Source organism: Schistocerca piceifrons, chromosome 6, assembly GCF_021461385.2.
Source record: "Schistocerca piceifrons isolate TAMUIC-IGC-003096 chromosome 6, iqSchPice1.1, whole genome shotgun sequence".
NCBI lineage: Eukaryota > Metazoa > Arthropoda > Insecta > Orthoptera > Acrididae > Schistocerca > Schistocerca piceifrons.
Window position 1 is genome coordinate 379,635,620 of NC_060143.1, and position 23,273 is coordinate 379,658,892.

The 23,273-nt window shown below is 41.9% G+C and overlaps 1 protein-coding gene and 1 pseudogene across 2 annotated transcripts in view; both read right to left on the bottom strand.

Moving 5' to 3' along the window:
* LOC124802407 (ATP-binding cassette sub-family G member 1-like) overlaps positions 1-23,273 on the bottom strand; it is a 794,031-nt gene that overhangs the window by 728,738 nt on the left and 42,020 nt on the right. The window lies entirely within an intron of this gene.
* LOC124803625 lies at positions 5,090-5,207 on the bottom strand (annotated as a pseudogene).

The following is a 23,273-nucleotide window of genomic DNA, read 5'->3' on the forward strand; positions in this document are numbered from 1 at the left end:
GCGGTATTCAAATTGTTCCCACACTGCTGCGAACATGTCTTGAGTTACAGTTGCACAGCTGCTGTTATGCAACGTCTCAGTTCATTCATTGTCTTTGGTAACGGAGGCATATATACAGTCTTTTATAAACCTGCACTAGAAATAATCACATACAGTGAGGTCCGGTGACCTTGGAGGCCAGTAATGTAAGGCTGAATCATGTAGTCCAGTGCGATCGATCCATCGTTCAATAATCCTTTGATTTAAAAATTCACGCGCTTCCAGATGCCAGTGTGCCCCATCCCGTCGGTAAATGAAGTCGTTCGAATCATTCTCTAACTGTGGGAAAAGAAAGTTCTCGAGCATATAGAGTTCCTGTAACAGTGTTCTCGGCAAAGACAGGTTGACCATACACCTTTCCCCGTGAAACTGCACGAAACACATTAAATTTGGAAGTTTCCTGTCACGGTGTACAACTTCATGTGGTTGTTTCGCACCCCATATTCACACATTATGACGGTTCAACTTTCCATTGAAATGGAATGTTGTCTCGTCACTAAACACTAAGTGTTGAAGAAAACTGTCATCCTCCATGTTGCCAAGAATGAAATTAAAGAACTGCACACGTTTTTTGGTCATCTACACGAGGAGCTTGGTGTAGCTAAATTTTGTATGGTTCCATGTGTAAACGTCGACGCAACACACGCCAGAAGGACATCGGGGGCATTTTGAGCTGTCGAACGGATTTCCGCGGACTCGTGAAACTATGGCGGATGCATTCTACGTCTGTTTTAGACACGCGGGGACGGCCCGGCGAATTGTCTTTACACAAACAACCTGCTTTACGGAATTGTTCATGCCATCGTCTAACGCTCTGTGTTGTAGGAGGATCCACACCATACCCAATACGAAAGCCACGCTGAACCGTTATTACTGACCCGTACTGCGCAAAACGTAGAACACAAAACGCTTTTTGTTGTCCCGACACCATTTTTACTAAAACTGAAGTGGGCGCACACTGCTGCTACCTATCGGGAACCATGTAAAACTCGAGAGTTTGCTCTTTTGTTTCCAACAGTACGTTGTTCACGCACATATCTCAAGTAACATAATAGTTATGATATTTTTTAAAATCTGATAATTCTTTTTGATTCACCCTGTAATGTAATAACTTTACTGTGAGAGCACATCATCGCGTATTTTGGAAATGAAATAACCTCTAATTACAGGTAGATGCGCACCAAGCCAGCCAGGATTCTGTTTTAGTGTCAGCATCTGATCCCAAAAACGAAAGAACAGAAAATGTTTTCGATAAGAGATACAAGTTTTACAAGAGAAGAATAGAATGCCTCGAGTGTGAACATAAAATCAAAGTACATTGATTGCTTGCACAACTTGAGATAAGAATGGAAACTCTGAATCTGACAGATTGTAAATTTTTCCAATCTTTTAACCTTTTGTGTAAATACCTTGTTAATAAATGTTACACTCGTATTGTGACTGCTGTTACCTTCGTTTTCTGTTGGTATGTTGCCTAATGGAATTTCTTCGTGGACAGATTTTTCATCCCGAAGTTATATGCTGTGTTTTTTATACATTTTCAAAAAAAATGGTTCAAATGGCTCTGAGCACTATGGGACTCAACTGCTGAGGTCATTAGTCCCCTAGAACTTAGAACTAGTTAAACCTAACTAACCTAAGGACATCACAAACATCCATGCCCGAGGCAGGATTCGAACCTGCGACCGTTGCGGTCTTGCGGTTCCAGACTGCAGCGCCTTTAACCGCACGGCCACACCGGCCGGCAATACATTTTCATTATCTCTGATTAATGTTTTTGGGACGAATTGGTTGTGTAACAGATAGTTTATAATATCATTTGGGTGTTCTTGTTCTGATACGAAATTTAATAACCAGGAGACAGAAGTAACTAGAACTAAAAGAAAGGAAAAAAAAAAAATCTGGCTTTCCAATTGACACTTTGTACATTTCAATTTTTAACTTCTTACGTAAATATGTTTTTAATGAATGCCGCTCTCACTGCATTATGACCCCTGTTGGCTTCATTTTCTGCAGGTACTGCAAATTCTGCATGCACTTTTCTCCTAGCGTATGTATTGTCATCAATTTCAGGCGCCTGCTCAGATGCGTTGACAGCCATATTGTGCAAGACAAATGGTCCAACTATTATAACTGTTGCACGATTCACTTTCACTCTGAGTCCTGAACTCAAACAGGGAAATCGTGTTTTGAGTACCTCAAACATTCTCTCAACTGCTGATCTTGCTTTCTTGTGGGCAAGATTATAGATCCACTCATCCGCCGTTTCTTCACGAAGTACCGACGTCAACAAAAACCTGCAACACTGATAGCCACTGTCTCCCAGAAGTATGTCTTCGGGAATTTCTCCTGTTTCCAGTTGAGCATGTACACTTGAGTTTCCGAAAAATACTGCAATCCTGGCCATTTAGCTACGATATTTAAACATCGGCGCTTAGCGTCTGAGATCGCTTGTACATTTAAAGAAAACCGTCCGTGACTATTTACCAGTTATTCAGTGCTTCCTTAAAAGTCATGTTTACTAGCAGAGATAAAATCCATGAACCACATTTTAATTAATTAATTCATATCTACATAACCAAACGATAATCATATAAAAATACGTCGTATTTTCTTTATTATCTTTTTCTGTTGAGAAACGCTACAAAGTGAAGTTAACAACGGAGTGAAACCGGATTGTATCCTATTCCTGGCGATGTTAAGTCTGTACAAGAAAGCTGTGAAGGAAACCACGGAGAAATTTGGTAAGGGAATTAAAGCTCTTCAGAGGCGGCAAAAGGACTACGAAGAACAGTTGAACGATATGCATAGCGCCTTAGACAGACGTCAGAAGATAAAAACCAACAAATTAAAACCAGGCTAAGGGGATGTAATCGAATTAAAACATCTGATGATGAAGGAAATGGATAAGGAGGCAGCAAAATTACTAACGACGGCTAAAGTACGGGGGATATAGCACGCAGACTGAAAATAGCAAGGGAAGCATTTCTGAAAAAGAGGAATTTGTTAACATCGAATATTGATTTAAGTGTTAGGAAGTCTTTTCTGGATGTACTTCTCTAGTGGCCTTGTACGGAAGTGAAACGTTGGCGTTAAACACATAAAGAAAATAGACACACAAAGAGAAGACAGGTTTGAAATGGGGTGTTACAGAAGAATGCTAAAGAATAGATGGGCAGATAAAGTAAATAATTAGAGGGTACTCTATCGAACTGTGGAAAACAGACATTTGTTGCTTATTGAATAACTTAACTAAAAGAAGTAATCGGATAATAGCATACATCCAGAGGCATGAAGAAATGGTCCTTGGTAATTGAGCGAAGTTCACAGGGTAAAAGTTGTAGAGGAAGACCAAGACTCGAATATAGCAAGCAGATTCAAATGGATATTGGTTTAAGTATACAGTCCAGTCACATTAATTTGAGCACCGCCCATTTTCGACGAGAACGTGCAATAACCCTACACAAACGTCAGGTTGCAACACAAGCAGAGGAGAGTATATAAAGCTTTTCGGGTCGGGGAGAGGGGGGGGGGGGCGGGGGTGGACGTGGAAAACAGATCAGATGTTGACTTAATGCGGAACAGAGCGATTAATCTGATGTCCAAAAGGGCATGATCACTGGCTTTCAATCCAAGCCTAGAAGCATTACCGAAAAGACTAAGTTTGTAAACTGTTCTAGTGCCGTCGTGGTTGAAGTATGCAGTGTATGGCAAAATGACACTATCCAAATCCTGTACCGGGGCAACTGCGGTGCACCATGGGCCATAGATGACAAGGGGGAACGACGACTGCGGACATGTATATGGGCGAACAGACGTGCAGCTGCTGAGAAACTGACTGCCCTGATGAACCTAGAGGCTAGAAAAATTGTCTCCTCAACGACCATTCAGCGAACGTTGCTGTGTACAGGCCTCCGCAGCAGGCCTTGCTGACTGCTGTTCATCAGCGAAGAAGGCTGGAATTTGCACGCCAGTACCGGAACTGACCGTCGACACAGTGGCGAAAAAATGGTTCAATTGGCTCTAAGCATTATGGGGCTTAACATCTGAAGTCATGTCCCCTAGACTTAGAACTACTTAAACCTAACTAACCTAAGGACATCACACACATCCATGCCCGAGGCAGGATTCGAATCTGCGACCGTGGCGATCGCGCTGTTCCAGACTGAAGCCCCTAGAACGGCTCGGCCACAACGGCCGGCCACAGTGGCGATAGATTACCTTTTAAATGGATCACCGTTTATGCACCGTCGGAGTGAAACGTCTGAATCCGAACACTCTACAACAATGGTCGGAAGGGTCCAGGTCGCAGGTGGAAGCGTTTTGGCCTGAGAAATATTTTAGTGACATTCCCTGGACGATCTCGGCATTCTGGAAGGCACAATTGATGAACACAAGTATGTATCTATCCTTGGGGATCATCATCATTATGCTATTTGTTTTTCATTGGCACTACGACATCTACCAGCAGTACAATTCAACGTGTCACACAGCTCGCAGTGCACGTGCGTGGCTCGCAGAGCAGCAGGATGGTTTGCTGTACTACTATGGCCATGAACTGCCCTGATTTAAAGTCGATCGAGAATCTGTGGCATCACCTTGATCAGGCTGTAGGCGCCAAGAACCCTCAACTGAGACATTCCTCAACCGAGAAATCTAGCGCAGCTGGTCACGGTACTGGGGTTGGCATTGCTGCACATCCCTGTCAGAACGTTCCAGAACTTCATTAACACTCATGCTTTTACGTCTCACAGCGATCCGCGTGGCAGTAATTGGTTATTCAGGCTTTTATAGGTGTAGTTATGCAGAGATGAACAGCCATTCGCCGGGAAACCTAGCATGGAAAAAAACTAAAAAAATCTAAACTCCTCCCGAACAGGCCATGAAGGCCCAACGATACCGACTGGCCGCCGTGTCATCCCAGCCCAGAGGCGTCATTGGATGCGGATATGGGGGGCCACGTGGTCAACACACCGCTCTCCCGACCGTATATCAGTTTCCGAAACCGGAGCTCCTCAGTTTGCCTCACAAGGGCTGAGTGCCCCCCGCACGCCAACAGCGCTCGGCAGACCGAATGGTCACCCAGCCAAGTGCAAGCCCAGCCCGACAGCGCTTAACTTCGGTGATCTGACAGGAACCGGTGTTTCCACTGCGGCAAGGCCGTTGGCTAACCTAGCATGGAAAGCTACATTAAACGATCCTTCAGAGCGAAGATCGCAACAGCAGCAGTTGAAAACAATTTGATTACCAATGCTCTCTGATAATAACGTGGCAAATATGAAGCTGACTGGAGTATATCCAATGAAGAACATTGGATGCAAGTACTAATGTGATATGAAGAGAATGAGATTTTCAGTCTGCAGCGGAGTGTGCGCTGATATGAAACTTCCTGGCAGATTTAAACTGTGTGCCGGACCGAGACTCGTACTCGGGACCTTTGCCTTTCGTGGGCAAGTGCTCTACCATCTGAGCTACCCAAGCACGACTCACGCCCCGTCCTCACAGCTTTACTTCCGCCAGTGGTAGAGCACTTGCCCCCGAAAGGCAAAGGTCCCGAGTTCGAGTCTCGGTCCGGCACACAGTTTTAATCTGCCAGGAAGTTTCTGATATGAAGAGGTTGGTACAGAGGACGAAACGGTCCGAAGACAAATTTTATATATATCACTGACGAAGGTCCTCCACATCCACTATTCCATATCTGGGTATAAGATTCGCCATCACAGGAAGAAACGACTGTATAGTGAATCGTTTGGCCTTACCGCAGCTTCTGCAGACTAATCTACAATGAGACTACTCGCATTGCGCTGTCATTAGTGCCTGTGCCTCCCGCCCCTATTTCGAAAGAAGTTTCACATTCAAAGAAAATAATTCGCTACTGGCATGCATTGTATTTAGGTACAGTGCATGAAATTAAGAAGTTTTGACTGCCTTTTTCAAAACACAGAGAACCACTAGAATATTAATGACAGCGTAGAATTCCAGTAATTAGGTGCTGAGAAGGCGTAACATTACTCGTCTGAGAGACAGGCATTTTCGTACAAAAGAAAATGATAGGGAAATTAGTAGTTCCTGTAGAGTCGATGTAAACAGCGATTCTCAGAAATGATCCGCGCTCAATGGCAACTCCGAGGGCGGAACAAAGGGGCGCAACAGACTGTGAGAAATTTCTCATCCGACAATGACGATGCAGCCGTCAGCGAGGCTCCTACCCGCACACAGCTGCTTCTGTGCTGTCAACAGCGCCTCTACATTCTCACGCAATGATTTTGGACAGTCCAGCTGCCTCTTATCTTTAAAAAGCCGAGGAAATTGCGCTGGGCTGTCAAACAATAAATGTCTTTCTGCTCATTTTTTGAGTTGGCAGCCCGTGGTCAAATGCTTTAGAGATGAGAAACTCTCAGTTTGGACAGGACTAAAAAGAAGTGTGCACCTGTGGGCAAACCTAAGTAGAGTCACAGCAATGACTTTTGGTATTTAACCCACGACACTGACGCACATTCCTGTGATTAAAGGGTAAATTCTCTCTTCGTCTTGCGTCACCTTCCAAACGAGTGGTGTGACTGTGAAACAGGTCTACTGGGAGTTTGTTATTTGCATTTCTGGAATTTGTACATACTTAGGGTGTCTCAAACGCTAAGCGACAATTTTGAATTACTTATTGCTCGCGCGCAGTCTTTGGTCAGAGTAAGAATTACGCTAGGAGATGCATTTGTTTTGTCATCGCTGCTGGGCAGCGAGGAGCGCCGGAGTTCTATCGTTACATTAGCAGTGAGACAGAGGCCGAAGAGACGACTCATGGCAATGTAGATGCAAAGTTAAGTGCATTTGTGTTTAAGTAAAATGATTTGGGATTGAATAACGTGAAAAAGAGGAGAAGTATTTGATTACTACCTAAGTATTACCTAGGTATTACAATTACGAACAACTTAAATTAGAAAGAACACATAGAAAATATTGTGGAGAAGGCTAACCAATGGCTGCGTTTTATTGGCAGGACACTTAGAAAATGTAACAGACCTACTCAGGAGACTGCCTACACTACGCTTGTCCGTCTTCTTTTAGAATACTGCTGCGCGGTGTGTGATCCTTACCAGATAAGACTGACAGGGTACATTGAAAAAGTTCAAATAAAGGCAGCACGTTTTGTACTATCGCGAAATATGGGAGAGAATGTCACAGAAATGATACTGGATTTGGGCTGGAAATCATTAAAAGAAAGGTGTTTTTCGTTGCGACGGAATCTTCACGAAATTCCAATCCCCAACTTTCTCCTCCGAATGCGAAAATATTTTGTTGACACCGACCTTCATAGGGAAGAACGATCACCACGATAAAATAAGGGAAATCAGAGCTCTTACGGAAAGATATAGGTGTTCAGTCTTTCCGCGCGCTATACGAGATTGGAATAATAGAGAACTGTGAAGGTGGTTCGATGAACCCTCTGCCAGGCACTTAAATGTGATTTGCAGAGCATCCATGTAGATGTAGATCAGTGATTTAGATTGAAAAGAGTATGAAAAGGAATGAAGACAATTTTTATTTATTGGCACCGGAGTCGCGTAGTTAGCATTCATTGTTGTATGAGACATCCATAGCAGGGTACTATATGTTTTTCATTTAAGATGTGTAATTTTCACTGTAAGATAGTTTTCATGTTTATTAATTGTATGTCTAACATTTGTGAGAGTACCAGTTTGGTATCAATGTTGCCGTCTGGCAGTGTTAATGAATATTGTAACATGAATTTTGTACGAGTAATAACATATCAGATAATTTAAAAGCCATTTTTAAAGGAATATTTCAGCTAACAGCATTGTACACATCCTCGATCCAATTCATTTTGATTTAAAGGAGTGCCTCACTAAATGATGTATATAAAATAGTTTACTTGTCGTCTGGATCATTGTTCTAAGCTCTCAGCATCTGTAGTTAGCAATGTGCAGCTCGTGCACAGAGAGCAGCAAGCACCGCGTTTCTAAGCAGTTACGTTACGAGGTAAGGCATTTTCATTTCAGGATTAGTTTGCTACAAAAGTTATCAACACACAGGGTCCATCTCCCGAGCAGAATTGTTAAGCAGATAATTAACACACGGGGATCAATTTGTTTAATTACAGATTAACTGAAAAGTCCAGGATTTAATCAGGTTGCTCTTTTTCTTAGAAAGATTGTAAAATACGGCTAAATTCATGTTGTAATCTCACAGGCAAATATATTTGGTTTCCCTCGCAGTTGGAAATGCAAAAAGTCATCCAAAGCTAAACAGCAGCAGAGATGCAACCAATCAATCCAGCCAGTAAGAGTTCAAAAAATCAAACAAACCATGATTTTTAAAGGAAACTTTCAACAGCATCAAGAATGTACAGAAAGAATGCCTGAGTACGAAGAACAAATACGCTACGGACCATTGCAATTGCTACACCACGAAGATGACGTGCTACAGACGCGAAATTTATCTGACAGGAAGAAGATGCTGTTATATGCAAACGATTAGCTTTTCAGAGCATTCACACAAGGTTGGCGCCGGTGGCGACACCTACAACGTGCTGACATAAGGAAAGTTTCCAACCGATTTCTCATACACAAACAGCAGTTGACCGGCGTTGCCTGGTGAAACGTCGTTGTGATGTAAGGAGGTAAATGCGTAACATCACGTTTCCAACTTCGATCAAGGTCGGATTGTAGCCTATCGCGATTGCGGTTTATCGTATCGCGACATTGCTGCTCGCGTTGGTCGGGATCCAATGACTGTTGGCAGAATGTGGAATGTGGAATCGGTGGGTTTAGGAGGGTAATACGGAACGCCGTGCTGGATCCCAACGGCCTCATATCACTAGCAGTCGAGATGACAGGCATCTTATCCGCATGGCTGTAACGGATAGTGCAGCCACGTCTCGATCCCTGAGTCAACAGATGGGGACGTTTGTAAGACAACAACCATCTGCAGGAACAGTTAGATGGCGTTTGCAGCAGCATAGACCATCAGCTCGGAGACCATGGCTGCGGTTACCCTTGACGCTGCATCACAGACAGGAGCGTCTGCGATGGTATACTCAACGATGAACCTGGGTGCACGAATGGCGAAACGTCATTTTTTGTCGGACGAATCCAGGCTTTGTTTACAGCATTATGATGGTCGCATTCGTGTTTGTTGACATCGCGGTGAACGCACATTGGAAGCGAGTATTCGTCGTTGCCATACTGACGTATCACCTGGCGTGATGGTATGGTGTGCCACTGGTTACACGTCTCGGTCACCTCTTATTCGCATTGACGGCACTTTGAACAGTGGACGTTACATTTTAGATGTGTTACGACCCGTGGCTCTGCCCTTCATTCGATCCCTGCGAAACCCTACATTTCAGCAGGATAATGCACGACCGCATGTTGCAGGTCCTGTACGTGCCTTTCTGGATACAGAAAATGTTCGACTGCTGCCCTGGCCAGAACTTCTCCAGATCTCTCACGAACTGAAAACGTCTGGTCAATGGTGGCCGAGCAACTGGCTCGTCACAATACGCCAGTCACTATTCGTGATGAGCTGTGGTATCGTGTTGAAGCCGCACGGGCAGCTGTACCTGTACACGCCATCCAAGCTCTGTTTGACTCAATGCCCAGGCGTATCAAGACCGTTATTACGGCCAGAGGTGGTTGTTCTGGGTACTGATTTCTCAGGTTCTATGCACCCAAAGTGCGTGAAAATGTAATCACATGTCAGTTGTAGTACAATATATTTGTACAATGAATACCCGTTTATCATCTGCATGTCTTCTTGGTGTAGCAATGTTAAAGGGCCAGTAGTGTAGCATACCAGCGACAGGTACGCGACAAGGCCTCGTCAGTGCTTACACACCCTTTAACCCCGTTCGTGAAAATCCGCCCCACCCACCCAGTGACGTGGAGCCGTCTATGTGAAGCACTCCGCAAATGATGCGTATCACTGATTCCGACGTGCGATCTGAAATCTCTAACCGACTGGGACGCAAGATTAACGACCCCCGCTCCGGAAAGAGGTAACTACATTTCTTTCTACGCAAATGAAAAATTGCTGGCCGCAAATTACTCTAGATAAGCTATGACGAATTACATGTAAATGCCGCCGAGGAAAATTCTGACAGTGCGTTGCACACGTTTCTTTCAGTGTCATGTCTACTGTTCAGCTACGTGGAACATTTTGATGTAGCACACAGTCAAAAATTACGGCACTTATCTCGCTTCCACTCTTCCTTGCCTAACAGAGCCCAGTTGGAAAGCGATTATACGATTTTCTGGAAAGTTAGCAGCTATATTGGCCCAAGTTTTTTTCGAGAAATTTGCGACCATTGTGAATAGTTCCTTCGATTTTTTCTCCTCTTTTTTTCTGAATTTCTGCGACTTTGAGGAGTCGATGGTGACCTTTCCTTTAGTGAAGCTCTTCTACTTAGCACGTGCCGGATGTGATTTACATCAACACTCCGAGTGTCACCAAACAGCCCGCTACAAACTGCCAGTCCAGTATCTTCCATGAACAGTAATTAAATGACTCCATAGGCTAACATTCTACAGCATTTTGTCACAAGTAGTACAGGGTGCACATAAAGTCCGGGAACACTTTCAGTTATTTATTGCATAAGAACCAAACATTGTACAGATATACAGATGTCATTATGAAGAGAAGCCCTGAAAGTCTTTTTCCATGTATGCCGCCACAGCGTAGTTTGGTAATATGCCGATAGTCAGCGCTAGTCGCAAACATGGCGAGTTCGGGTGCGGAGCGAGCTTTGTGTGTGTTGGAGTTCGACAAAATCTAGTGTGCTACAGTTCTTCAGCGGATGGTTAGATCCAAGTACGGTAAGAAGCCACCAACAAGGAAGGCCATTTACCACTGGTACAACAAATTCGTCCCGACGGGTTGCTTGTGCCTGGCAAAGAGAAGCGGTCGTCCCAGTGTGGGTTAAGTGAATGTGGAGCGAGTACGAGAGACAATCATAAGGAATCCAAAGAAATTTGTGCGTCGTGTATATCGAATGTTTGTAAGAAATCTTTCAGAGTTTATCATCAAAATGCAATATGTATTGTCTGTAAAATGTTTAATTCTTGTGCAATAAATAATTGAAAGTGTTCCTGGACTTTATGTACACCCTGTACTATAGGCTGACTAGAGATTTAAATTTGCAGTGATCCATATTTTTTATCAGTTTTACTGGGTGGCTATAATCAAAATTCAGCTACTTACAAAGGTCCAGTGTGAGCTGTAATTATCGTATGGCAGACATGGTAATATGTTAAGGCGGAACCGATTTATTCTGGAAAAAAATTAGTTCTAATTTTACCCACCAGGTGCAAATCTGACACTTTGAATCCAAGAAAGATATACAGAAATGTTTCCAAATGTAATGGATTAGGAACGAGGCGTGGGCAGAAAAGTTAAAACAAGTGAGAAACGCATAATGTTGGTTTTACTATTAACCGCCACTTGTAGAATTTTTTTCAATATGAGCATCAGAGACGTTGACGAAATGCTACATCCGCAAAACGACGTGATCAACAGTTGCCCCCCAGCAGTTCCGGTGGAATCTGACGTTTTCCCGTGTACTGGCCTTCAGGTAAAGACCGAATGTGTCCCTCGTGAAGGCGTTCTTTTAAATACCTCCACAGCCGAAAATTGGGTGATGCCACACATCCGTAAAATCTCTTGAGATCCTACGTTCGTGGCCGGCCGGAGTGGCCGAGCGGTTAAAGGCGCTGCAGTCTGGAACCGCAAGTCCGCTACGGTCGCAGGTTCGAATTCTGCCTCGGGCATGGATGTTTGTGATGTCCTTAGGTTAATTAGGTTTAACTAGTTCTAAGTTCTAGGGGACTAATGACCTAAGCAGTTGAGTCCCATAGTGCTCAGAGCCATTTGAACCATACGTTCGTGGAAGGTTGCATTAAACAGATTTTTCACAAGGAGAGTGACATGAGGTGTTGGCTCATCTTGCTTGAAAACAGTTGCTTCCACACAGTTGCGCTCATCAAAAGCAGGAATCACATGCTACACAAGGAGTTCTCGGTAACACGCAGATGTCACAACATACCTGACAGGACCTCTGCGTGTATTCCCTTCAAAGAAGAACAGATCGAGAATAAAGGTGCTTGTGAATCCATACTACACAGTCACACACGGCGAATGCAATGGCTCGTCGTGCACAAATATTCAAGTGTGTGTGTGTGTGTGTGTGTGTGTGTGTGTGTGTGTGTGTGTGTGTCAGCGTGAGCGTGTATTCCTATGGTACCAAACTGGAGAGGTCATCAGTCCTTAGACTTATACACTACTTAAACTAACATACTCTAACTTATGCTAAGAACAACGCACACAACCGGCCGGTGTGGCCGAGCGGTTCTAGCCGCTTCAGTCTGGAACCGCGCGACCGCTACGGTCGCAGGTTCGAATCCTGCCTCGGGCATGGCTGTGTGTGATGTCCTTAGGTTAGTTAGGTTTAAGTAGTTTTACGTTCTAGGGAACTGATGACCTCAGAAGTTAAGTCCCATAGTGCTCAGAGCCATTTGAACCACAACACACACACACACACACACACACACACACACACACACACACACACACGAGGGAGGACTCGAACCCCAAATTCGCCAGTTCTGTGTGCTCACTGCACCCTGTAATATAAAATGTGAATTAGCCATCCGTATCTTGTGATTGCGCACCATATTATTTATTTCAGTGGGGATATTTGGAATCTCGAGTGTACGCCGACAAATCACGATCACTTCCACAGCTCGCCGAGACTGAGAGTGTAACTTCTGAAATGGAGGTGCAAGTATACCGAAAAGCTGTAAGAAAACGTCATGGAAAGAAAGACTGTCTGCAGAGTCGTGGAGGGAATTTGAGTAATACCGAATTTCATACATTTTCAAAGATAGCATACACCGCAATAATATACTGTTGAAAAAAATGAAAAATCGTCAGGGACAACGGCATATTAGTGACAAGTGAGCTGACAGGTACTGCATCGCTGTAAGAGTCCATGATAACGAAATCAGACTAAATATAACACACGTCACAGTAAAAGATGCCCAAACAGTTGCATTAATACACAGTGTAGCCCCCAGTTCCGACAAACAGACGTGTATCTCGTAAGCAAACGATCATAAATTTGCCGAATGGCATCCAACAACAGACTGTCAGCATCTGGCACCTTTTGTTCCAATTCGGCAATGGTTCTTGCAAGTCCTAAAGAACGAGCAGGCTCCTGATTCAGCATGGCCGATGATTGCTCAACTGGCGATATGCCTGGTGATCCTGCTGGGCAGGGCAGTTGCCGCACACCACTAAGAGCACGTTACATCGCAGCAACCGTATGTGGACGTGCATTGTCTTGCTGAAAAACACATAACCTTCCTGTCGAAGAAATGGTAGTAGCACGGGGGATAACAGCCTGGACAATGTAGAGGGCGCTACTTACTTCTGTCTGCAGAAACACCAAATATGACCGCGAGCTGTAACTGATGCTTCCACCCCCCCCCCCTCTTCCCCCCACAGAGGGCCACGACGGGACGAAGCCTCTCCGTCGTTTCTAGGTATCCGGTTTAATACACACAATACACAACCGTTTAAACATGCCGCAGGCAGCGGAATTCCCTCAATATGTCTATGCGGTCTGTAATTTTGATAAGTTTCTCACTAATCTCATTTGTGCTACTGCTAATTACTTTCGCCTTTCTTTAGTTTACTCTCAATCCATTTCGATACTCAGTGGTGTGATTATAAAAAAAGAAAAAAGTCTGGTAATTCCTCGCTTTCACTGGGGATAACATTGTCACCAGCGAATCCTATCAATGAAATCCATTCGTCCAGAAATTTGACCTTTATTTGTCTCTTCGATGTACTGGTTGGACAGTAGGCGAGAAGATCGTATCCCTGACTTACATAATTTGTAATACGAGCACTTCTCTCTTTTCAACCACTCTTGTTTCTTCCTCTTCGTTCTTCAAAAAGTTGCACCCGTCTTAGGCTATAGCTTACACTTATTTTCGTAAGAATTCAAACACCTTTTACTATTTTACTTCATCAGAGGCTTTTTACAGTCGTCATATCCAACGAAGGTATCTCGATTTTATGAAGTTTTGGATCCGTTATCAAGCGTAACATCAAAACAACCTACCCTGCCATTACCTTTCCGAAAGAAAACTAATCATCATCAAACGGATTCCCTGTTTACTGTTCCATTTTTCTGAATATTAATCTTGTCAGCAATATGGATATACAAACATTCAAGGCGATTATGTGATAGTTCTGACATTCGTCTGCCTTTGAAACTTCGGGACTGATTTCCAATTTAATAAATGTTGCTATATAAGGGAATAATGATAAAGATAATTTTAAAAATTCGTTTCGTATAAACTATATACAAAATTTGTGTTCCTCCCATTTCTCTGCCCCCTCGGAAAATTTCATTTTAACCTCTCCCTTCCCGCCGGATTAAGGGGGCAGCCCTCCTTGAACTAAGAAATCATTTTTACGTCCACACCGGACGCTCCCTGCAACCACTGCACCAGATGGAGGGACGCCTTACAGCTTGAACATTGGTTATCGACGGGAATTGCCGAAGCTTTCCTATTGGATCTGTAACGAAATGATTTTGTATAAATCATCATACGTCATTTTTTTCGCCTACAAAACCGAGAAAAAGCGTGCACCGACAAACTTTATAAGACTTCGCGAAACGGCTACGTACGCTGATAGCGAATTCAAACTAGAATGCAAGCATAAAATTTTAATCAAAAGTTATGTTTCCTGCCAATTTGAAAAACATGGTTTCGCGAAAGACGCGTTTAGAATGTTGGATTACAGTTTTTATAGTTAAGATACACTTACCTCTAGTCAGCGAAGCGTGGACCATACAGCAATCCTTCCATGTGCAAAACGACGGCCTCAACCATCTTCTTCGTGGCTGTGATGGTCCTGTTGGCCTTTCTGCAGCGCCTTTCATCCGTTGCTCTGCTCGCTCGATTCGCTTTTCGTCCGCTTTTGTGCAGAAGTTGTGACAGGCTGGTCCGATCTCAATTTCGAGCATGCTCGTATTTGCCATAATGCCTGTTAGACCATCGCTGAAATTACGTGTAGACTATTTTTTCCAGCTGTGAATAGTTTCCGGAGACACTTTTTCACAAATCGCATTCTAACTCGATAACGGAATTTCTGGCGAACTTGCGATAAACACTACATAAAAAGGGATTCCAGAGAATATTTTCAGCACAAAAAATTGATATTTTGAATCTGTGAAACAGAACTACCGTCTTATTTACTTTTATGTTGGGAACCACGGTGCTAACCGACTGCTACTTCACGCTTCATCACGGCAGTCACAGTGCATGCACAACTCGTACCCAGTGCAGGAAGCACTGCTTGCTTCTCGAAGCGCAAAAAACAGTAGCGGCAGAGTGCTCATGAAGCCAAATGGCCACAAAGTCTACATCAGCTTACATTTATACTACAACTGACTTCTCGTGACTCTCTCTGAATGATTACTTGATACAGATACTATTTCACAGCTCCTGGGCACCCCACTACAAGCCGCCTTTGCACGAAGCAATTATGCGGTACATGTTTGATTAATAAAGATACGAGGCGTGTTTTTTAAGTAAGTACCGTTTTGAAATTAAAAAAGACGTGCTACGATATCTCAATAATTTTATTTTTACATGAAAACCTGTCCCTTAATCTACTTTTATACATAATTTCCCTCAATATTGACGCACTTGTCATAACGTTGTACCAGTTTCCTCACAGAAGTCTGCCGCCTGAATTGTTAGCCACTGCATCACCATTGTTTTGACTTCGTCATGAGGACGCTGTCCTCCCAGGTGTTTCTTGAAGTGGAAATTATGTAGAAAAGTAGATAAAGGTACAGGCTTTCATGTAAAAATAAAATTATTTAGATATATTAGCACGTCTTTTTTTAAATTTCAAAATGGTATTTACTTAAAAAAACACGTCTCGTTGTTGCTAAAGAGAAGTAATAGTTACTCTCATCTACAGGATAAACAGCAATGCAGTTGTTCGTTATGGACATGTAACACGGGTGGCGGTCTCATTGCGATACTTGTTACCTGCGGCCACTGTGATAACAGTGCTCTCAACTGCCGCATTGTGTTCTTTGTGTGTCAGCGAGCTATTTTCTATAGTTTACGGTAATAGATATACAATATCCGCCAACCCGCGTGCGTAGTTGACGACGAAAACACACGACCTACGCACGCCACTACCTCGAATCGGCGGCAACGTTCCTCTCGGCACGTACGACGTTTCACAAAGCAGGCCGGATAAAAGAGGCCGTTACACCCGTCCGTAAACAAATGCAAATGGCGCCCACTTAACAATGGTAAGCAGAAACGGCCTTCCTTCACCGTGACGCGGACGTAGCTTAATTGGTTTCCGCCAACAAGGAAACAGCTATTTACGGCGGCACGGAGCTTTGTTTGTAAACACGTGAGGCGTTGAGCTGTGTCTGGACACAAATTGTCCCATCACATACAAGTACGTCCATTCAAATATCTGAAGTCCTTGGAACCGGGACACATCACAAGATCCGTCTGTGGCAGTTCTCAGAACGAATATGTCGTAGCTCCTTATATGGTTTAGTTAAGTTTCTAAGGGTATCTGGCTGTTGCAGACACACTTGCAAGTATCATCCGACAAAATGAAGTAAAGTGTCACATGAAAGCCTGGAAAACAGAGGGAGCGAATACTCCAGTACAAGTAAGAGTCTATTATCCCCAAGTCGGTCAACCGAACGACGGCTTAACCGAACCATTGTCACCCAGCCACATCCATTATAGACAACCTACAAAAACTACACACTGTGAACAAAGGAAAGAAAATGAATCCGCTCGAAGAGCTAGAAATTTATATCCATAGCTCTAACTCACCAGACCTTATTCTCAACGAACAAGTGGAGCTTGAAAACAAATCTTCACATATTTCATGAAATATTCAAAAATAAGAACTAATTATCCTCTGATATAATAACAAAGTAATATTCTTTGGAAATTTGATGTAGCAGTCATACAACAGTTCAAGTGTCATTATCGTAATTTGTAATAGTCATATTGTAAACACAAGCTGTAAGTGTCACTATAATTTTTAATAGCTATCAAAATTTCATGTGTGTAACATCATTGTACTTACTAGATATACGTTCTCTAACAACAGTGTGGCTCAAAACAGTTCTAGCTGTCATCTAATTTTTAATTTGTAATAGCTTTTAGTAATTTCACACACACACACACACACACACACACACACACACACACACACACACACACACACATATATATATATATATATCATTGGACTTCCTAGATCTGAGTTCTCCGACAAAATTGTGGATCAAAAAAATTTAATATTGTATATAAAAAATCTTTGCGGTCTATAACAGCTTTTTAAGTTTCTATATGTGCAACACCCTTGCACTTCCTGTGGCTAAGATCTTTGATCATAACCTACATGTTTCTGTATGAGCAACATCTTTACACTTACTACGTCTAAGTTCTTTAACCACAGCCCACACGTTTGTAAACACAGTGTATTTCACGAGCGCACATCGTAATAGTGAAATATGCAGCTAAACTTTATAAAACTGAAATATGAACGTGAAAATGATAAGTGTGTAACTAAGCGGAAAAACTGTCACCACAACGTAACTATAATAATGATGCTTCATTTTTATGTAAATACAGATATATTTTCGACAAATGCTGCCTTTCCACTTACAATTGTCCCAGTATCTGTTTAGTCACTAGCAAATAATTTTTTTTGTATTTGTACAGTGATCTCCAGCAATATAAACAAGTACATGAATGTATGAACACCTGAGGATGAGCGTAAGCCCGAAATCGGTCGGGTGACAAATAAATAACCTTTTATTGTGACTGGTAGCGGAAAATTTTCTACAACCTATAATGTAACTCTTTGAGAATGATAGGTTTTCCAGTTATTCCACAAGAATCTCAACCCTGTCTCTCATCCTCCATACAGTCCATATCTCCCCCATGCGATTTCCATATTTCTGATGCCCGAAGCCAGACTTTCGGGGAAGTCAATTTGCTTTGGATGAATAGATGCGCGCCTATGTACAATGAAAGTTCCTTAGGCTACCGCAAACATTTTCATGAAGGCACCGGCCGTCTTGTTTCACAATGGAAAAAATGTATTTACAGTTATGGCGACTATTTTCGAAACAATAAACAGTTTTCTTACTGTTTCGTCTTCATTTGACTATTCCTTATAATATTTGTAACTTTATATGCTTTTTTCCATCTATGGTTATGTTACTAACTTGATAGTCAATTTTCATTCTTAACCTGTCTCAAGAATCACACACAGGTACCCCTCGCACAACTTACGACCCTCCAGCACAGCTTTACTTCCCCTAGTACCTTATCTCCTACCAGATTTAAGTTTTTTATCGTTTCCCAGAATGAGTCAGAGAGAATGTCGTAAGAGTTCATTTGAAAATGACAAGGTTGATTTACCCATCCCACTGTGCTCTTTTTCCAGTACCCTTGATGTAGAAGGGAAGTTAAGACTGTGGTTTTCCTCCTTATCTACCTTGCAATCTTTAACGTAAGTTGTGAATGCAGTGCTTTCACGCAGTCCTTATAGCATAAGCGGTACAGGACAGCCCAAGCATCCGTATAAATAAAAATGATCTTTGCAAAATGACGTCTACAGCTCTGTTTCACGAACAAGGAGAAGAGCTAATGGCTTTAAATGTAGGAGAGAAGCGAATCGTACTGTGAAGGAGGGTGAAAATATTGCATAACCAGCGGTACTGGGGGGGGGGGGGGGGGGGTCGTCTAGATTTTAATGACCTAAAACACCGCGAAATATACAAACATTTATGACCTGAAACTTATGAATATATCACTTTAAAAATTAAATATGAGTTTATATAAGTTTATTTAAATACATTCTAGCTGATTCGCCGTGTACATGTTGCAGAAATCCAGGAAGTCACGTAGTAGAGCACAAGCTGCTTCCAGTAGTGTGACGGCTTTTGATACCATTGAGACGTTTGCTTTAATGTACGCCAAGTTTCTAGAAAGTATCTGCAAAGATCTCTTTCACAGTTTTGATGCACGTGAGTCATCGCTATCGAGCTCGCAAAAGACTATTTTGGTGTGGTAATACTCAGCAGCATTAAGCCAAGAACGCCATCGCTCAAGAACAGCCTCAGGAGTGAGTGGAAGTGAAGGTGCACTGGTAGGGAGCTTTCACATAGATTTTCTTTCCACAAGAAATTAATTTGCCAAAATCAAGGTAATCCGATCGCGCCATCTAATGTTACTCCTACTGAAGCACTGGCTAAATACTTCTCCTTACGAGAGAGTCATTGTAGTATGAGAGTGCTGTAGTTTTTGCAGTGAAATATTTGAATAGTCGAATCTCCTCTACCAGTAATTACGGGATGTATACTGCAGATTTGCCTGGATTTCGGACGTGATGAAAACTTTGATGTTGAAATATTTTCTAACACACTGATGAATCCTTTTAACAGCAGATGTATTTTCCGTATGCATTTACAAAGATTCTAACACAAACTGTGTTCTAACAACCTGACTGACAACACATCAACTATTACAGACTGCGTCATTACATTGGCCAGACTGCGACTGACAAGTGCTTTGCACCACTCAATACATACCTTATCTTAACGACGTATGTTATTTGGGCTATTGTCAAAATCAACTACATTTACTGACTTATAACGAAAAGTTAACGATTTACAACAAACTGTTAGTACAGTTTTAAAAACAATAAATGATGATTCTTTCTAAATAGAATTCTAAATATTGTTCTTTTGATTTTTATGTGGAAACTTGGTTACGAAGTTACAGTAACTATTCCTATAGTAAAATTATTAATTACATCTTGATTTCACGCTGGATTTTATTCCTAACATTAATTGAGACATAGTACAAAATGCCGATGCGGAATTACATTTACTGATTTATAATGAAAAGTTAATGATTTACAACAAAGTGTTAGTACGGTTTTAAAGACAATAAACGGTGATTCATTCTGAATAGATTTCTAGATGACAATTTCGTGGTACCAAAATCACTGAAATTAATGGCGTTTAAACCAGAATGTTCCAGAATCGTTAAGGAAAAAGTTAATTACAACTGATCTAATCGGTTTTTCGTTAATTACGTGATACACAAAGTACCCAAGTCACGTTAAATACGTCAGATGACTGATTAATATTCCCTAAGTCTGTTTAAGGTAATTTGATATTTATGAATTTTGTCAATTAATTATAACATAGACTTTTTGCGTAACATTTCTATGGGAGTGTAATAATACAATTATGAGAATGAAATTATAAATTTTGCTGAAATTTACGCCAGTATATCAATTCACAACATTAGGATTTCTATCTAATTATAGCTTTTTGTTAATTACACTTAAAAGATCTCAAATTATGTTAATGATATTGATTTGGTATATATGTGAACTATACAATTTCATTTGCTGATGGAAATTAAGGTAAACCATACTTTCTAACATTTGTCCATTACATATTGTAGATCGTGTAACATACAACATGCTAAGCTTTTAGTGGAATCGAGCATTCATTGACTGCCCTATCTAGTGCTACTGCGACCTCTCATGCAACTCTATGCAACGCCTATGCGACGCAAGTGTCTTACACCATAATGGGGTAGAGAAATCTGAAGCCACTTGGCTGCTTTAACCATGTATTAAACACCATCTGATACTAGTATATAAACGTTGTCTCTGTTCACACCAACCGGCCGTAGTAGCTTCATAGAATTGTAAAAAAGTAGATTGGGATGTATATCCAGTTCCCAAACATATTTAGCGACTGCGAATTGCGAATCATTCCCGGGTTCGCACAATAAAAATGCATTTTTCCACATTCCAATATCTGGAATAGTGCATAAATTAATGTAAAATTCACCCTAAAGTTCACAAAAAATATGATTTGACGGTAGAATCCGGGCCCTGATGATAAAAAAGGGTAAAATATATATATATATAAGAACATAACACAGAAAAAACTATCGTTACTTCACATAAATAACATTTTGGAAGACGATGAGTACACATTTGTGTCATGAAAGCAAGTGGTTAATTTAAGAAATCTGCTTGGTACTAAAGATACCACTTAAACAGGACGCAGGGATATCGACAACAGTCCAAACTAAATGTAGTCAAGCGCACTTTACTGCTTTGTATGAAATTGGTAAAGTAAATCTGAGTTGTAGAGATATTAACTTCTACCCGCCTCAGCTGCTAGGACGCTTACTTCGGCCATGGTGTTCGAAAATGAAATTATCAGTTCGAGACCTATATGCTAAATTGTTTGTCTTGAGTATTTGGACTTGAGAGCTCCACGGGACATCTAACAGACAGAGGGCGTGTGATTTGTTCACTAGACGGCAACGTTAAGCTCCTTACTGCTATTTCTTTTATTTTATCATTACTAAATCAGATAAAACGCTCTAAAACGCGCAGCCCACTGCTATAGTCAACTATACGACACACTTACACTCTTTCACGTCAAATTGAATAAACAAAAAAGAGATTCAAGCAATATTTCATAAGGTTGAACATGAAACAAGTGAAACTCGATAGGTGCACCGTTTGGCTTACAACTATTGACGAATGACTTCAAGTCGAGTCAGACTGATTCTAGAATTTTATTTCACTTTTAAAATTTAATTTACATCACATCAACACCTAGAATCCAGATGACGGGTGGCGAATGATGTGCTGCTGGTGGAAAAAGATGCTTTATCTTACTTATTTCCACGTACCGGCTAAATGAAGACCGCCTGCAGCCATGCAATTCATTTTGTGATGGATATCCACTTGGTGGTTTACAGGATGTCCAGGGTTTCCTTTTCGACTATCATCATAACCGGCCCACTTGAGAAGAAAATGAGTCTGTTCGGGAAGAGAGCGATGGTATTATACTTCATACCATTAAGAGGTCGCAGTAGGACTAGTTATAGGGTAGTTAATGAATCCCTCTTGAGACAAATCCTGTGGTTGTTCCATCTGAGCAATCACGGCCGACTTATTCTCTCACCTTCGTCAACGGAACATATAACGTTGAATTCTTCGCATGACACATTCGACGTTATGAGAAACATTTTACAGAAAATTGCAAGGTAGGACTACCTAAATAGAAATGAGAGAAGTTATAAGGATAACCCAAAGACTGACAGTCTTGAGTTACCATCTAGGAAGACGCACAATAGAGCATGAATCACGTCTCTCATCGTGGGCAAAACACTACACTTCCACTTCTTTGTATGTAAACGTGAATTGGGGACGACTATATTACCAAATAACTTTCTGCATACCAAAGTACAATTGTCTCCATTTCGCAGACTGGAACCTTATTTGTCTTTCCTGTCTGTGCCAGAGGTTGCTCTCTATAACCTTTACTGCTGTAAGAATTGCACCTGTCAGCATTTCATTTGAAGTAGCTCTTCATGTATTCGCATGAGACTGAAGGAACTCATTCCAGATTTCTCTACAGCATAACGACCAAAGATGCGGGTAGGTTGATGAGAAATCTGGGGCACTGGGAATCGAACAAATTACCCTAATTAGCCGCTTAGTACTGTGCCAGGCGTTCTCTCTTCTAACTGGAGACACATTCCAAATACAGCTGAACCTATTGAGGAAGAAGGAATGAAGTTTAGATTTTGTAATTAAAGACGGAGCGCTACATCATCTGAGCGAGAAAGAATGAAGGAATAGCTTGTTGCCTCACTTCAGAAACTACAGCAATATTCTTGAAAGGTAATTCAAATAAACGACAGGAAACCTACTTTAGGATGACTGGAAAGGGATTTGAACTCTACGCCCCTTAATTTGAGCACACTGCAAGCACTGTAATGGGCGTCCGGGAGGTAAGGACGAATTTGGATTTTGCTCCATTTTGTCATATGATGGTTGGCAGCCGTGGTTTTTTCATGTTTGTTATAAGCGATCTTTCTCATTAGCAACTTGATAGCTTTTGTGTGGCGAGCATTGTTGTTTGATGTTTATTTTCATTATGGAGCAGACGACAACAGAGCACTATCCAAGTGATAAAAAGTAATTACAAAAACAGTAGAAGTCCCACGGCAAGAGTTCGTGAACTGCTTGTTACACTCGGACGTAATGCTGCTCCAACCGAATCATAAATTCGGCAATTGATCCGGGAGTTTGAGATC